This window comes from Microchirus variegatus, assembly GCF_963457635.1.
Source record: "Microchirus variegatus genome assembly, chromosome: 18".
In the NCBI taxonomy this organism is placed as follows: Eukaryota; Metazoa; Chordata; class Actinopteri; order Pleuronectiformes; family Soleidae; genus Microchirus; species Microchirus variegatus.
In genome coordinates this window covers 9,070,855-9,076,324 of record NC_139819.1, presented here as the reverse complement: position 1 = coordinate 9,076,324, position 5,470 = coordinate 9,070,855, and positions in this window count along the sequence as shown.

The window sequence follows — 5,470 nt, the reverse complement described above, 5'->3', positions numbered from 1 at the left end:
ACAGGTGTTGTTTATCTACTTAATTAAGTTTAAACGCATTCATTTGTCCGTGTTTTTGACGTCTGCTCTTCTGAGTTCCTGCTAGCTAAAATAGATGATTCTAACTCTGCTGTGCTGTTGTTACTATGATACACAAATAATCATGATAACCATATATATACATACATATACTGTATATACACATATACATATATATATATATATATACACATACAAACATACATACATATAGATATATATATATATATGCAAACATATGTGTATATATATATATATACATGTACTATGTTCAGGAAGAATCCATCAACATTCACAACAACAAACTGATTTTTCTTTGACTAAAAATCCTAATTCGACCACAAGACCGTGATGCGCACGGTATTCTGAACACAGTATTCTCTGGTGTCCCTGTGAATAAATAAATAAAATGAGGCTTGTACAGGATGTAGTTCTTAATTAAGACTGCGTTGGTTTGTTTGGCGGGCGGAAAAAACGTTTTAGCTGCTGCATCTCCTCCTGCAAAGAGAGCCGATGTGAAGATGCGCGTGTGTGCGCGTGTGTATGTGCGTGTGTGTGCTTTCAATAACTGTGACTGACAGTCAGCTTCAGGTGAAGATACATATTAAAGATGGAAAGCCTCACTCACACACACACACACACACACACCTTTATCTCTGTCCTATTGAATAACTCTCTGATGCTTTCCATATTCCATGTGAGGGATTATTACAGCTTACCCACAATCCCCAGCAGCTGATTATCCTGCATGTTGACAGGACAGAGTTGTGCTATCGGCCTTGTGCAGCAGTCAGCTCTTTATGTGTGTGTGTGTGTGTGTGTGTGTGTGTGTGTGTGTGTGTGTGGGTGTGTGTGTTTGCTGTGTCTATGTGTTTTATAGTTTTTGTGTGTGTAAGTGAGAAAAGTAAAGATTTATTCTGCATTTATATGTGTACGACAGGAGGAGAGAGGAAATTATTTTTTCTTCTTATGTGTGGGTGTTTGTGTGTATACGAGGGGAAATGACTTTGTGTGTGTGTGCGTGTGTGTGTGTGTGTGTGTGTGTTTGAGAAAGAGACAGTAAGTGAGTGTATGTGTGGTAGTGCTCAACCAAGCAGGTGTTTGTGCTTGATACCTGCAGCTCCAGCAGTGCTGATCACCCCAGCATGGCACCTCACCTTGGGAGGGAGACAGCTCTAAGCTCATTAAAGGCACACACATAAACATGCACACACACACACACACACATACACATGCAGACACACACACAGGTGCAAAACTACCAGGGGGAGGTTTCAGAAAGTGAATAAGCTCAGGGGAGTTAAAGGAGGAAAATAAATGGTATATTTTCTGAGCAGAGGAGACGAGTTTACCACAGAAGAGATAAATGGTGAATTGTGGAAAACAAAGTGACAGATGAGGGGAGTGGTTTGTGGGGCCTGCAGGGACCAAAAGGGTAAGAAAAAAAAAAAGATCCCGGTGGACAGAGACAAAGGTAGAACAGAGAGGGGAGGGGAAGATAAATGAGACTATGAGGAGGAGAACAGAAGAGAGGAGGCGGAGGCCTGAAGACAGTGAAACAGGATGTAATGGTTTTAAAGGCCTTTTATTCACGCTGCGAGCAGCTGCACCTCCGTTACATCCTACTCAAGTTTCTGTGGATTCAATTTAATCCGAGGCTGTTGGAGCTCGTCTTCCTCCTACTGTTCTTCTGCCGCATTTAAATGGGGACCAGAAATGCAATGTATATATATACACATAACGTAAATTGTATAGGTGACGTTTGGGGTCACCTATACAATTTATTTTGTATTTTCCATTGTGTATGTGTATGTATGTGTATGTATGTATATGTATATGTATATGTATATGTATATGTATATGTATATGTATATGTATACACATATACATATACATATACATATACATACATACATATATATACATACATACATATATATATATATATATATACATATACATATACACATACATCTACATATATACATATACATATATATACACATACACATATATGAACATATATATATATATATATATATATATACACACATATATGTATAAATATATATATACACATATACATATATATACACATATATACACACACACAAATATATATATATATATAAATAAACATTGAACAACCTGATTCTAATTCCAACTGATAGAACACAAATCTCCAAAGCCAAATAAATGGAAATCCATCGGTTGATAAAAGCAGCACTCTACGACACCACCCTAATAACAGAATATGTGTTAGAGTGCTTGTGCAACACCACCATCATCCATGTGCCAGTACTAGAAAATAAAGATAACAAGCTGCACTAATTATTATTTTATCTTGTAAGAATATAACAAATGACTTCCCAGTGTAATACTATAATGTCGCTTGTTTTTTTTTTTTGCAAGGAATCTCTGATAATTAAATTTATCTTCAAGTGTATCCATTTTAATTATTCATGTTACCTAAAACAACACGTAATACCATATATTTCCTGATACACTCCAAGGCAGAGGTGTCAAACTGATCGATTACACCCGTGGCCCCCCTGGCCACCACTTAATATCATGTTCTAATGAAAACAAAGCCTGCGACCTCCTCGTCTTCCTTTAAACACATACAGTACGTGACAGAATATGATACTAATCGTGGCGTTTCAATTCTGTGTTTTTGATATAGATCCATTTTGCATCACAAACGTGTTTTTATGGTGAAGTATACACCGTTTGTACTGTCAGTTTCTCTGTTTCTCTGTTCATTTCTTCTGTGGTAAACCTCCAATTAGCTGGAGTGAGTGTTGTAGGTTCACTGAGAAGCCGTGTAGGTGTGATATGAGAGTCTTTATGTACGTGTTTGTTTGGAAATATGTCTTTGTGTGATTGTGTCAACCAAGTACTGTATGTTTCACCAATGTGTTGCATTGTATGTTAAACTATAGAACTCCAAATTTGGTCAAATGACTGAAAATGACTTGTAAAGTATGGTATTTTACAACTGTCAGCCTTTGATATTTAGTTTTCAGACAAATATTCATGTGAAAATGTGATCAATCGGTGTCAGTAAGTTATCAATCATTTTTATTTCTTTATTTCTCACCTACAAAATAGGAGCGTGCACTGCAATTATACAACTAAAAGAGCATTTCTAACACAAAAATAACCGGATGTGTTACTTGTGTCCCGAGCTGAGTCTCCACATCCGTAGAAATGCGATTACGCTAACATCCATACTGTACACATAAGCTGAGCAGTGAGAGGAGAGAACATTTTTTTGTGTGGCATTGAAATAAATAGGATTAGGGATTTAAGAGATTTAGGGTGAATAATCCATGTGTGTATCAGGGAGAGACAGCAGCAGCGATGATCAAAAGAAAAACGCGACGATCCAGAGCTCAGAAATCTCCGGATGGACTGAGAATTTGGACGAACATTTTCTCCAGTTTTTCTCCTCCGAGGATCCGCTCTCAATCTGTCACTGTGACTACTGTAATTGCCATATAATCACCTCATACACTCAACGCACACACACGTGTGCGTTGAGTGTACGAGAGCCACAGATCGACAGAGAATTATAGATTCACAGTAGCCTAATTAATCAGATTTACAGTTTACACCAGGAGAGAGAATGTGCTCCTCTGTTTGCTGTGGGTGTTAGTATTAAGCAGGGGGATTGGACTTGGCTATTTAACACGCAGTTGATTTGAACAGCTGCTCCTGTTCTGCTACTATCTATACCTCTATATCAATACAGCAGAAAACACTCTACACCAGTACCTTCACTTTTCTGCTGCAAGGAAAAATCCCCGGTTGGTCGGTTAGGACAGCGAGCTTGGGAGTGACATCAACACCAGGAAGCAGCCTGAAGACAGAGAGTCGTCCTCACTGCAAGCAGGAACACAAGGAAACAAAGAGGTTCAGTGTTTAAAATATATCCCTGTTTAAGTCTATGAAATTTTAGTATGTTTATCCTGCATTTTTTCAGTCTTTTCTGTCTGGAGCTCCCTCTTCTACACCAAAGTCCAAAGAGAAAGTCAAAGAAATCAGAGCTCACTAGTGTGTGTCACTTTGGCAAATCAGAACAAAGGGTTTCAAAGACTTAAAATACAAAATGACGCATTCAAAATGTGTTGTTCATGTACTGTAGATAACACAAAATTGCAGAAAGAAAATGTTTTCCAAACTTAAACTGGTTTACGTATATTAATTGGAATGTAACCTGCCACGTTATAAGATTATTATCATCATAAGATTGCCTCTAAAACACAAGTAATATACAGTATATATGATATATAATAATAGCCCCTTTTCCACCAATGGTCCCAGCTCGCCTTCACTTTCTGCGGCAAGGTTGGTGTTCCAGTACCTTCTCTACGTGGGTGGAGTCATCACTGCACGGCTGCATGAAACTGCCGTGACTGCGTTTTACACGTGACACACACACACACACAAACACGTGACTGATGACTTGTAAAGCAGTTGTTTTCAGTGTAACTGAATCATTAGAATCAGTTCATTAAAACGATGTGTTCAGTACTTCACGCCAGTACCATCGCTAATGGAATCAGTCATTGGTATACTTCCATATACAAGGCAAAATTGCAATACTACTACCTACATTTGTACCTTAATTTCACTGAGAATACCATATTCCTGTACTGAACTGGGTAAAAGGTCTGTCACCTTTTGCATGGAATATGTTGCAGAAAAAGTGGAAACTAACTTAAGTGAAGTTAATTTAATTGAGAGCTTTCAAATCCAAACTGAGAGTTATTGAGGCCCAACTCTGCACTTGTTCATAATGTGTTTGTCAATTTAATCTGGTTTCTTTTTATTTCTTTTCTGCTTGTGTTTTAACTGTGTAAATGTGGAACTGTTGAGTGTTTCGTACTTGCTGCTGTAACCTACCTTGGCCTGGTTAAATCAAGGTTAAACAAAAATAGTTTTTTGAATTGCAATCCCCCTAATACTGGATAAAGTAATAATATTCCAGTCATATATTAGTAATGCATTACTGCCTAACTGTGGTTCTGTGTAACATGAAGACTTTACCTGGAAAGATCAATGGTACATTGATACAATGATACAAGCTTCGGTCCCGTGGCTGGGACGTGCAGATCATCCTGGATCATCCGGTCCATGTTTGTGTCCCATCTGTGGACTCATCAACACCAACACACCCAGAATTAAACAGACATATTTTGCCAAGCATAGAGTCATTTCCATACTGAAAAGTCTTACCGCGTGTCCCGACTAAAATGACAGGAGAGGAGGTGGTTGTTGTCGCTGAGAAAACACAGGTAAATTTTGAGAGATCTCAGGATAAATGTCACACGTCACCGACATTCCTCAGTCTACTGATTCAGAAACACTGTAATAAGCACATTTTATTCAAGAGCTCCATTTACACAAAGCCAAACGGGTGCATATTAATATTCTCTGCTGTACAGTG